This window comes from Chiloscyllium punctatum, chromosome 1 (assembly GCF_047496795.1).
Source record: "Chiloscyllium punctatum isolate Juve2018m chromosome 1, sChiPun1.3, whole genome shotgun sequence".
In the NCBI taxonomy this organism is placed as follows: Eukaryota; Metazoa; Chordata; class Chondrichthyes; order Orectolobiformes; family Hemiscylliidae; genus Chiloscyllium; species Chiloscyllium punctatum.
Genome location: NC_092739.1, coordinates 138,084,211 through 138,097,705, shown reverse-complemented (window position 1 = coordinate 138,097,705; position 13,495 = coordinate 138,084,211). Strand labels below are relative to the sequence as shown.

The 13,495-nt window shown below is 44.4% G+C and overlaps 1 protein-coding gene across 8 annotated transcripts in view; it reads left to right on the top strand.

The window, feature by feature from the left end:
- Positions 1 to 13,495, top strand: part of fgfr3 (fibroblast growth factor receptor 3) — a 177,253-nt gene that overhangs the window by 99,330 nt on the left and 64,428 nt on the right. The gene's annotated exons all lie outside the window — the stretch shown is intronic.

Below are 13,495 nucleotides of genomic sequence, written 5' to 3'. Positions count from 1 at the left end.
AACCACACTGCAGAGTGAGTCAGAATTGCCTACAGAAACAATTATTCAAAACAACAGTGAAACACAACCACATAATGTATGGAAAAGAAACCCCCAGCTCTCAGGATTACTGGCCCATAGTACTTATTGTGCTGTGTCATCACATTGGAAATTACGGATGAAGGTTCAGATGGGAAGTTTACTGACGTGGAAATGCTTCCTTTTCGAGTATCAATTATTGAAATATTAGCTTATAGTGGGGCCTCATTCAGTTTCATTTAGGCAATTTCTTTCAAATTTGAAAGACAACGAAGCCAAGCTCCTTACTCCATAACTGTGAGATGCAAAAAGAAAGTGAAATTATTGCGATGGAAGAAAAGGGAGAACGGATATCGACAGTGCTTTGATGTGTCAGCTTTCACAAGGCCTTAGTTACTGCCCCCAGGTAAACTGTAGGAGAACATTAGCCTAACCAGTAAACACACACACCCTGGGGAGGTGTCCATTGCAACTTTACATCAAATGTTTTCAGGCAGGCATGAAGAAATAATTAAGAGGCCATATTATTTTGTAATTATATACCTTGGAAGCTGTTTATCTGATTGACAATGAGAACTGCAAAGAATATGTAGTGAAGGCAGAAATATACTGCAACAGGATCATGCTGAGAAAAGCTTAATGGGAAATCTTCACACTGAAGTATAGATGATGTTGCTCTGCAAAATATTTAACAATAATTTTCTAAGAAATAAGCTTTCTATGCCATCCCAAATACATAGAGTGTGCTAGATCACATGGACTGCTTTTGAGTGCAGTCCTGGATAGGAAATGAACGTTGGCCTTGCCAGTGATGTTAAATCTCAGAAATTATGAAAAGACAAAGCTACTGAAGGCTTCCTCCTTATTCTTATAGTTTTACAAACATTAGTCAAATAAGGCAAGCACAATCTGATCTTTTGCAGTTAGTTTGTCTCAACTAGCTCAGTCTTTTTGGGAGATGGAGAGTACGGTCTTGCATCTGAGCCAGGGACACTGGATTCAATTCCCTCTTCAGTTCACGGTTGCCAAGAAAGGTTGGTAACATGGCCAGATAGGTATCAAATTGTAAATCCTTCTAACATTTACCAATGGCAGGAAGTAAGAGTGGGTGAGATACCTGCTCAGCCACGTGGGGGAAAACAGTCCTTTACCATCACTGCGCATAGCTCCAGTCTACAATGCATCATGTAAAATTATATGTTACCATAGCATACCATTGGATTCCTTAGTGATGGTGGTTGTGGGGGTCGGGGGGTGGGGGGGGGGGGGTGGTGGATGGCAGAAATGTGGGGGGGGGTTGTCTGTTAGTGGCACTTAATTGACTAGACAGTGGGCATGATCAGGCTGGTGGCAACAGCACAGGGTTGATTCACTGTTCAGGCTGGGATGAAACCAGCCATCCCACAGTGACGATCGTGGTGCTGTTGGTCAGACCAGCCTCTGGGCAGAAAACTGAAGAACAGATTCTCAGTCAGTTTGAAGGTGAGGGATGATTTTTTTATGTTCAGGAAGATGAACAATGTCTCTCTCTGGTGGAAGAGGATTTCTTTCCCATGCTAGCAGTTCAGACATCAGAGCCATATGTTATTACATCAGGAGTAGCATGGATTAGATCCAATGTAAAATCACTCCAGCTCTTTCCAACACATTAATCCTGAAGTGCCCCTCTCTGGCAAGTCCATTTATTTTTAAAGTTTTGATTTGTTCTCCTGATCAAGCTGATATTGGCAAAGAAAAGGTGGAATATCAGAACTGCCTGTTCCAACATTTGATTAGCTCAATTGGAAAACACTTTCACCTTTGACAACCTCACAACAGCCCCAAGTACTTTACAGCCAGAGCAGTGCGTTTTATAATGAAGCCACTGTTCACACGAAGGAAATGGTCTGTCTGGGAAAGAAAAACATTGTGCAACAAATGACAATTTGTCTGGAGCCATTTTAAAAAAAAAATAGAATAGCCTTTGGTCTCTCAGTGGTTGGCACTGCAACCTCATAGCGCCAGGGACTTGGGTTTGATTCCAGCGTCAGGTGACTGTGTGCCGTTTGCACATTCTCCCCGTGTATGTGTGGGTTTTCTCCACATGGTCCACTTCCCTCCCACAGCTCAAAGATGTGCAGGTTCAGTGGATTGACCATGGGGAATGCAGATTTGGGGGGCGTAGGTCTGGGTGGGATGCTCTATGGAGGATTAGTGTATACCTGATGTGCCTAATGGCCTGCTTCCATACTGCAGGCATTGTATGATGACTCAAATTGGGTTCTGCAAGTGAACAGTGCTACTTGAGCAGTGTTTGGCTCTAGCGAGTACCATTTTTAACTTGATGAATGGTCAGTAACCCATTCGAGCAGAACACCCACACCAACTGACTTTCATTCTATTGAAATCGATAGAATATAGAACAGGGCTCTTGTGGTGCAGTGGTAATGTCCCTACCTTGAGACTAAGAGGCCCGGGTTCAAGTTCCACCTACTCCAGAGGGATGTAATAACGTCATTGAACAGGTTAATTAGAAAAATATCTAGAATATAAATCCTGTGGGATATATAGAGGGTGAGTGATCCATTCTGGCAAGTGACGAGCAAACTTGAACATTATTCCTTATGAATTAGCAACAACAAATATTGCTAAGGCAATGGCGGACGGATTCTTGACTACCAAGGGTGAAAAATTAAGAGGGGTGTGCTACAGGGATGTAGAGTTGAGTTAAAATCAGTTCAGCCATGACCTTGTTGAATCTTTGAGCAGGCTGGAAGGGCCAAATGGTCTACTCTTGTTTCTTGTTTGTAGGTAACTAAAGTTTGCATTTTGAATATTCTCTTTGATCACAATAAAGATGAACTCCCTCTGAGTGGGGAATGATGTTGAGCAGTAGCACATAATTTAATTCGGAATGATCAATAGAGAGGACAGGAGGTTCTTAAGGAATCTGTTTACAAGTGCGTACATAAGGCATTTACAGGATGTTCTAGAAAGCTGGACCAATATTACTGACAGCTACATTCCAGATGATGGAGTAAAGGAGGATAGAATTACATTGGACACAATGAAAGGGCACAGGCTATGACAGGAAGCTACAAAAGTACCAATGGCTAAGATCCTGAATGGATTCAAAAAATGGTCTCATAAATAAAATCATCTGGGGCTTCCATGGTAATGAATGTAGGCTCAGACCAGATTTTGAAATTAGGAACAGTAGGTTTGATTTGTTTTTAAAGAATGATGTGGTCTTTAGGTACAGGGATAGTGAACACTTCACAATGACTTCGCTCAATGTTATTTCCAGGGTTGGCATGCAAATGGATGATATAATCTTTACCCTTTATTTTTACCCCTAGTTTTACTTCAATCATTCATTTTTTGAGTCTTTATGTTGAAAATAATTCCATGGGAACCCATTTTCTTTCTTTGCTTCAGTCACAAGGTAACTTCTAATTTGTGAGACTTGACGTGGTGAATTGGCAGACTAAAGCAACATTATCATTCCATTAACAGAGCTGAGAGATCACAAGTAATGCCAATCATGCCCTCAATCAATATTGACATGCTTTCATTTCCAGCTGGGGCCATTGGACAACAATCAGGGACAGAAACCTTTAACAGTTTTGCTTACACTGACACAGGAATAGCAGGTCCCTGAGGGCCACATCGACAGAGATGAGTTCTCTCCACACAGACAGAGACACATGTAGTCTGGACAGATCAGCCACTCATTGGATAAATAAACTGGAAGAACAATATTGAATTGTAAGGAATCTTTTTAGGCCTAGGTTGGCTTAAAGGGATAGCTGCAAATTCTAATCATAACCAAATAGCCGCCTTCAACCTGATAACAAACTGTAGGTTTGCCATGAGACACAAAGGAGGCATTCAGGCACTGAAGGCGTTTAGGAGAAGAGCATTGATCCCTGATATCAAAGGTTTGAGAAATGGGAGCAAAATTTAACACTTTCTCCTTGGAAAGAAAGTGTTTGGGAGGTAATGTGCACAAACATAAGATGGTTAATAGGATTTTATTTTGGATTGTTTCACAATGTAGTCCAAGAAAGACTCTAAGCAGTAAATGGTAAATCTAGGATCACTCAGAATCACAGAATTGTTGCAGTTTGGAACGAGGCTGTTGTGGTACTGTAGTAGTGTTCCTACCTCTGGGCTAGGAGACACAGGTTCAAGACCTACCAGAGGCCTTGTGATGACATCTCCAAACAGGTTGAGTAGAGGAAAGTATCCAGGAGCCCATTGAACCTGCACTGGCTCTGTGAATAAGAGTCTCGCTCATTGCTATTCTCCTGCCATCTCCTTTCCTGAACGTGCCTTCACCCATACTCTCAGGCCAGATCCTAGCCACTCACTGCATGGAAAGACTTTTCTCATATCGGTTTTGCTTCTTTTACCAATTATTTTAAATCTGTGCCCCCTCATCCTTTGATGAGTGGAATCATAAAGTAACATTCCGATAGATTGCTTTCTCACACATGCGTTCTAAATCTGCATGGACTGCCAGCTGGTTCAGTGAAGGTCAAAGTCCTAGATTAATTGAACAATCATTCGAATACTGTAGTGAATGGAATTTAGATATCATCATAGATGTTGAGACTATAATTGACCTTCCTTGTCTGTTATTATCTTGTATTTGTGACCCTTCAAAAATTCACTGAATTGAGGAAATTATGGAATTGTAAGCTGCTGTTTTTCATAATTTATTCTCTTAACAGTTGCACGTGCAGATTTTCACATAGTCCCTTGCTTTCTCTAATGGAATGGTCCTTTAATTGAGTCTTACATCATGATCTGAGGGCATTAAGCTCCCTGCAAAGGGTGGTGACTTAAGCAATTGTTTTAAGCTCCAATTTATGACCAGGTATATTGAGGAACCCCGTGTTTCCATTTGTCTCAATTGTTAAGGACTGATTGCAAGTTAATTGACTCCAGTAGTGAATATTGAAACCATCTGGAATGGTGACATTCCAGGTATTTGGATCAATCCTTTGCTTGGAATCTTGCTTTTGCTCATAAAACTGAACCCTGGATTGCACGTGACTCCTTCCTAACAGATCTGTATCCATTCACAGACCTGACACCCCTTCCTACTCAGACTGCCTTCCCATATTTCTAGACCTACAGCCCCTTCTCTAGAAATACATTCACTGTCATCCATTTACATAATGACTAGATGTAAAGCAACACTGTTCTTCAAACAAGGGACAAAACAGTAATCAGGCTAGACCATGATCTGCTGCACTTTAACGTGCTGTGCGAGTTAAGCAGCTGCTTTCAATTGAAATAACGTGCACGTTGCCAGCAGGTATTTCTGGAGTTGATCAAGTGACTGATGAAAGAGAGTTCTCCACATGAAAGAATTTTCACCCGTGTTCTGCTCCATTAAAGTGTGCACCTGTCAGACAAATGCAGTTGAAGTTCATTAATGCAAACTTGTGAAAGATTGCAAATATATTTGTTTTATCAGGAGTGACTGTATCAAGATCTGTGCTGATTAGTGGCATCTCTGAGTGCAACAAAAGAAGTCTACAAGTTCAGTAGCAAAGGGTATCATTCAATACAGGTTAACCTTGACTCAGTGTTAGCACTTTCACTTGGATTAGAAGGTTGTGTTGTCCCAGTACAGGAACTTTAGCAGTTGTTTCAGGAACACGTTATAATGTAATATTGTTCGGAGTGTAGCACTACTGGAGGTGCGTTGACACTGCCAAAATATTTAATTGGCTGTGAAGGGATGTAAGGTTGTAAAAGAGGTTATATACATTCAATTTCTTTCCTTATCATTGATAGCTTTTTGACTACATGCACATTGCTGTTGGCTGGTGGAATCAAAGACACTACATTGGTTTCCAGCCTGTGCTGAGTTTAAACATGGTTCAGTGCTTTCATTGGCTTCAGTACTACTTGGCGAGAGGGAGAAAAAGTCAGTGAGCTTTGTATTGCTGATGGCTGGAAGGGTTTGTGTTGTTGTTGTTGTTGGGAGAAGATCGAATCTGCATCAGCTGTGATGCTCAGTACAGTTAAGAAAGAACCTGCCCTCAAACGTCTGGGTTAGTGACAGGAAGAGACTCCACTAACTCTGTATCTTCCACCTCCCCCCCCCCCCCCCCCCCCACCGACCCCCGACCCCCGACCCCCGACCCCCACACACAAACTGCTGTGCTTCAAGAAGGCAACTCACTATTACTTCTTCAAGGGCAGTTACGAATAGGCAATAAATGTTTCTTGACAATGTTCCCTTTCTTTGAAATGTTTCTTAAAATTTATTCCCTTGACAAAGTGGGTCACCTGTTCTAATATCTCCTTACATAGCTCGATATCAAACCTCACTCGATAATGTGTCCAAGATGCTAAATGGCGCAAGTATAATAAATGTATACTTAATAAATACAGTACACATTTATTAAGTACCACTGTATAAATTAGTTGGTCTTGAGGATTAAATACAAGCTATCACTTTTGCTAATTTAAGAGTATAGTTTCTGTTCTCTAAAGTTTTAAATACCCCATCAATTCATTCATGGAATGTAAGCTTTGCTGCCTGGGCCAGCATTTATTGTCCATCCATTGTTATCCTTAAGAAGTTGGTGATCTTCTGTGTGGAGGTTCTTTTTGACAAACTGAATGTAAGACTCTCCCACCCCCGTCCCCGCCCCCCCCGCCGCCGACCAGCACGTGGTGGAACACTGAGGAGTTGCCGAGTGAAGCAATCTTTGAGCGGATGCTTATCACCAGGTGCAGACTCACGGGAAAAAGGAAAGCAACTGGAGAAAGGAAACACAAAATGGAACGTTCACAGCAGTGGCTGTCAGCACCTGAGATGGCGAGAGACGGATGAACATTTGGAGCTGGAGTCCTTTCAGGACAGAATTTTGGCATGAATACACCAACCCAAACAGAGCCAGTGTGTGAGCATCGATTGTAAGGCCAACGTTTGTTGTCTGTCCCTAATTGCCCTTGACTCATGTAAAACTGGACTCAGGAAATCTGAACCAGAAAGGGGAAATGCTGCAACCACTTAGCACGCCTTCAGTGGTGAGTGAAACAGGATTTACACCGCGCTGCATTTTCTCAGACCTGTGTTGGAAAACTGCAGGGTCAAGGCTGGGGAGTCGCACTGAGATCACTCCTTGATGCATTCCTACTGCTGGGAAACATTTATCTAAGCAGCCCCAGGATCTGGGTAATTACTGGAAGTGTACGGCAGGCAGCCATTTTACACGCAACACTTCTGTTGGTAGCAGTCTAGAGGACTCGTCAGAATTATACCTGTGCTGCTACCTTCATGTAGAGACAAAAAAACCCTGAGGCTGGCTGAGGATCATTGTAGATGTGGGCTCCATACCTCAGTGATGAGGTTGTTGAATCAAAGAATCCCTACACTGTGAAAGCAGGCCATTTGGCCCACTGTGTCCAAACCGGCCCTCCAAAGGGCATTCTATCCATAATATATCTGGAGGTCTCCCTCTCCCAGTGCCCAACCCCCCCCAGCTGCCAATTCACTGATGTTGGTCGAGGGATGAATATTGGCAAGGTTTCCAGTTCTTTTTTCAAAATAGTGCCATAAATCCCCCTGAATCATTGCCTCATCCAAAGCACGCATTTCTGACAGTACAGCACTCCATCTGCACAACATTGGAACTCCAGTGTGTACACCACATATTACTCAAACTTTGGAGTGGGTTTTGAGCCCACTAGCTTCTGGCTCAGGACCATCGCTATAACTATTTGTTTTGGAAATTGGATTCAAAATTAGGACAGTTTTGGATGCGATTGCCCCAAACAGATTTCATCTGGGACTTTACCGAGAAGACTTTTTACTGAGTTTGCTTGGAACCTGGATCACAGAAGGGGAAAACCAGTGTCTCAACCTACAGTATTTTATTCATTCATAGGGCGAGGGTATCTCTGGCTAGGCCAGCATTTATTGCCCATCCCTAATTGCCCAGGGACAGTTAAGAGTCAACGACATTGCTGTGGGTCTGGAGTCACATGTGGGCCAGACCAGGTAAGAACAGCAGTTTCCTTGCTTAAAAGACAATAGTGAACCAGATGGTTTTTTCTGACAATCATCAACAGTTCCATGGTCATCATTCAGCTCTTAATTCCCGGTTTTTGTTTTAACTGAGTTCAACTTCCATCTGCTGAGGTGGGATTTGAGCCAGGATCCTGAGAACGTTCCCTGGATTTCTGCATTAATCATCTAACACTCACACCACTTGAACATCGCCTCCCCCACCCCCATTATCTTGCAGAGAGCTTTCATTTGATATTTTCCAGGCCATCATCTTTGGTTGCAATAGCAGCAGGAAATTACCAATCGCTTACCAATTACGTTCATGATGTGGAAAATGAAAATAAATGATCACTAGCGAGCAAGACCTGTCATTCACAGTTACCGTGGAAAATGTGGACAGCCTCATGAAACTCAATCTCCTGTAATATCTGTAGAGCAGCCAGAATCCCATCCGATTCAAACATAATTTAGTTCAACTAGTCGCTGGGCCAGTATAAACAGGACGCAGTTCCCCAGGGATCAGTAAAAATGGCGGAATCGGGGGTAATGAAAACAGAATTTGATTTGCTGTATCCAGATTCAAATATGTCTTAGGTTCCATTTGCTCAACTTTTGCCAAAGCCTGCTGCATTGAAGTTGACTGCATGAGGCAGAGACAGAAGTGGTGCTAAATACACAGGTCCACTTGTGTAGGTTTCCATCCCTCACACGTGGGCTTTTGTTATCAAACTGGGGTGACCAGTCACTCCTGCGCTTAATTGTTAAAAATCGCACAACACCAGGTTATAGTCCAACAAGTTTAATTGGAAGCACACCAGCTTTGTGCACCCCAGTCCAACAACGGCATCTCCAAATCATGAGCTTAATTGTGTCCTCGTCCATGCTTATATCTCTCATCAGGTTTGCTTGGCTGAAGTGCTAATCGAACTCCCCCATCCCCGATAGTGAAATCCATCATAATGCCCACCAGGTCAGTTGACCCAGCATTGAGCTGGGACTGACTCTGTGAATGTGAGATTCTGTAGAGGGTTTGATTCTCTAAAAACATGGTCAAAGTGATTTTCTTCACTGAAAACCCCAATTCATGCTGAATTGGGATGCAAACAGGACATGGGAAACTGGCCAGAGCCAGATTTAACAGATCTGTGTAACTGTATCTAAAGACAGGAACTGTTTAGGTGTGCAGCATGCGCACAGAGCTTCACTGTTTTGGCATCACCAGACATTTCTCTTCAAGAATAACTTCCAACTTCCATAGTTCCTACACTCATGTAAAAAACTGCAGTCTGAATAATAAATGAAAATACTTTACAGACTGAAGACTCTGTACCCGTTGAATTTTATGCAGGCTGAACTCACTGAAGCTATTTGCATTATGGCTGTAGGCTGAAGCCCCACCTCAGTAACTCAAGAATGTTACCTCAGCATATAAGATCATAGGACATTGGAACAAGAGCAGGAGTAGGCCATTCAGCCCATTTAGTCTGCTTCTTACTTAAATCCACCCTAGTCAATTACAGCCCCATCAGTCTACTCTCATCATCAGTAAAGTGACGGATGATGTCATCAACAGTGCTATCAAGCAGCGCTTGCTCAGCAATAACCTGCTCAGTGATGCCCAGTTTGGGTTTCACCAGGGCCACTCAGCTCCTTGATTCAAACATGGACAAAAGAGCTGAATTCTAGAGGTGAGATGGGAGTGACAGCCCTTGACATCAAGGCTGCATTCAACTGAGTATGACATCAAGGAGCCCTGGCAAAACTGGAATTAATGGGTTTCAGGGGGCAAACTCACCAATGGGTAGAATCACATCTAGCACCTAAAAACATAGTTGTGGTTGTTGAAGGTTAGTTATCTCAGCTTCAGGACATCTCTGCAGGAGTTCCTTAGGGTAGTGTCCTAGGCCCAATCATCTTCAGCTGCTTCTTCAATGACCATCCCACCATTATAAGGTCTGAAGTGGGGATGTTCGTTGATGATTACACAGTGTTCAACACCATTCATGACTCCTCCTATACTGAAGCAGTCCATGTTCAACTGCAACAAAAATAGTATAATATCAAGACTTGGGCTGACAAGTAGCAAATGACCTTAACATGACACAAGTGGCATTTACCATCCAAACAAGAGAGAATTTTACCATCACACCTTGACATTACTGGCATTGCCATCACTGAAACTCTCACTATCAGTATCGTGTGGGTTATCAGTGACCACAAACTGAACTGGATTCGCCATATAAATGCAATGGCTACAAAAGTAGATCGGAGTATGGAATACTCCCCACTTGCCTAGATAAGTACAGTCCCAACAACACTCAAGGAGATTTACACTGTCCAGGACAAAGTCGCAAGCTTGATTGGCACCACGTCCACCACTTTCAACTTGCCTTCTCTCCGCCACCTCCTCAGCCATTAACATAGGTTGTAAGTATTTGGGTCGAAGGACTATGGCACCCCACTTGCTACAGCTTACCAATCCATCTTATCCCATTTCTCCCAGCTCTGTTGTGTTAACTGATGCCTGAGACAGAGAGTGTTGAGGCATTGCAGTTGTGCTTTGTGCTCCTGATATAGAGTTGAGAGACCGAGCTATTCCAGATGTCTATCCCAACTGGACCTGTGTGTGACCAGTTAAGACCAGATTGGGTTGACTTGCCACCTCCATAGTTCAGGATTAACTGAACATAAATGCCCACGAGATTGGGGTAATAGAAGGAGCTGCTGGTGCTGAATAACATAATCCAACATAATTCAAAATTTCAGGAGATTCCCAGTAAAAGAACATATTTGTTGAGTAACTCATCTGGGACAGAATGCTGCCATTGATTCATTTCAATAATTGGGCATTAAGCTTATACTTTCTCTGGATATTTCTCACTTTGTTGTTCTCTCTGCCATGCTGCTTTGATCTTAATGGATAATTCTGCTTTGTTCTAGTTATCTCAGGGAGATAGCTAGAACAGGGAGATTTGCTAGAGCTGCTCAGGAGGATTTAAACTAGTAAGGTGGAGGGTTGGGACCCAGGGAGACAGTGAGGAAAGAGATCAATCTGAGACTGGTACAGTTGAGAACAACAGTGAGTCAAACAGTCAGGAAAGGCAGGGACAAGGTAGGACGAATAAATTAAACTGCATTTATTTCAATGCAAGGGGCCTAACAGGGAAGGCAGGTTAATTCAGGGCATGGTTAGGAACTGGGATATCACAGCAATTACAGAAACATGGCTCAGGGATGGGCAGGACTGGCAGCTTCTGAATTAGTGGTGCTGGAAGAGCACAGCAGTTCAGGCAGCATCCAAGTAGCTTCGAAATCGACGTTTCAGGCAAAAGCCCTTCATCAGGAATAAAGGCAGTGAGCCTGAAGCATGGAGAGTTAAGCTAGAGGAGGGTGGGGTGGTGAGAAAGTAGCATCGAGTACAATGGGTGAGTGGGGGAGGGGATGAAGGTGATAGGTCAAGGAGGAGAGGGTGGAGTGGATAGGTGGAAAAGATGATAGGCAGGTAGGACAAGTCCGGACTAGTTATTGGGACAGTTACTGAGCTGGAAGTTTAGAACTAGGGAGAGGTGGGGGAAGGGGAAATGAGGAAACTGTTGAAGTCCACATTGATGCCCTGGGGTTGAAATGTTCCGAGGCGGAAGATGAGGCGTTCTTCCTCCAGGCGTCTGGTGGTGAGGGAGCGGCGGTGAAGGAGGCCCAGGACCTCCATGTCCTCAGCAGAGTGGGAGAGAGAGTTGAAATGTTGGGCCACGTGGCGTTGTGGTTGATTGGTGCGGGTGACCTGGAGATGTTCCCTAAAGCGCTCTGCTAGGAGGCGCCCAGTCTCCCCAATGTAGAGGAGACCGCATCGGGAGCAACGGATACAATAAATGATATTAGTGGATGTGCAAGTAAAACTTTGATGGATGTGGAAGGCTCCTTTAGGGCCTTGGATAGAGGTGAGGGAGGAGGTGTGGGTGCAGGTTTTACAGTTCCTGCGGTGGCAAGGGAAAGTGCCAGGATTGGAGGGTGGGTTGTTTGGGGGCATGGACCTGACCAGGTAGTCGTGGAGGGAACGGTCTTTGCGGAAGGTGGAAAGGGGTGGGGAGGGAAATATATCCCTGGTAGTGGGGTCTGTTTGGAGGTGGCGGAAATGGCGGCAGATGATTTGGTTTATGCGAAGGTTGGTAGGGTAGAAGGTGAGCACAAGGGGCGTTCTGTCCTTGTTACGGTTGGAGGGGTGGGGTCTGAGGGCGGAGGTGTGGGATGTAGACGAGATGAGTTGGAGGGCATCTTTAACCACGTGGGAAGGGAAATTGCGGTCTCTAAAGAAGGAAGCCATCTGGTGTGTTCTGTGGTGGAACTGGTCCTCCTGGGAGCAGATCCGGCGGAGGCGGAGGAATTGGGAATACGGGATGGCATTTTTGCAAGAGGTAGGGTGGGAAGAGGTGTAATCCAGGTAGCTGTGGGAGTCGGTGGATTTGAAAAAAATGTCCGTGTCAAGTCGGTCGTCATTAATGGAGATGGAGAGGTCCAGGAAGGGGAGGGAGGTGTCAGAGATGGTCCAGGTAAATTTAAGGTCAGGGTGGAATGTGTTGGTGAAGTTGATGAATTGCTCATCCTCATCGCGGGAGCACGAGGTGGCGCCAATGCAGTCATCAATGTAGCGGAGGAAGAGGTGGGGAGTGGTGCTGGTGTAATTACGGAAGATCAACTGCTCTATGTAACCAACAAAGAGACAGGCATAGCTGGGGCCCATACGTGTGCCCATGGCTACCCCTTTGGTCTGGAGGAAGTGGGAGGATTCAAAGGAGAAATTGTTAAGGGTGAGGACCAGTTCGGCCAAACGAATGAGAGTGTCGGTGGAAGGGTACTGTTGGGGACGTCTGGAGAGGAAAAAACGGAGGGCTTGGAGGCCCTGGTCATGGCGGATGGAGGTGTAGAGGGATTGGATATCCATGGTGAAGATGAGGCGTTGGGGGCCAGGGAAACGGAAGTCTTGGAGGAGGTGGAGGGCGTGGGTGGTGTCTTGAACCTATGTGGGGAGTTCCTGGACTAGGGGGGATAGGACAGTGTCGAGGTAGGTAGAGATGAGTTCAGTGGGGCAGGAGCATGCTGAGACAATGGGTCGGCCAGGCAGCATGCTGAGTGGACTGGTAGCTTAATTTTCCAAGATACAAATGCTCCAGGAAGGATTGAAAGGGAGGCAACAGAGTAGGGGGAGTGGCGTTTTTGATAAGCATTACAGCTGTGCTGAGGGAGGATATTCCCGGAAATACATCCAGGGAAGTTATTTGCATGGAACTGAGAAATAAGAAAGTGATGATCACCTTATTGGGATTATATTATAGACCCCCTAATAGTCAGAGGGAAATTGAGAAACAAACTTGTAAGGCGATCTCAGCAATCTGTAAGAATCATTGGGTGGTTATGGTAGGGGATTTTAACTTTCCAAACATAGACTGGGAATGCCATAGTGTT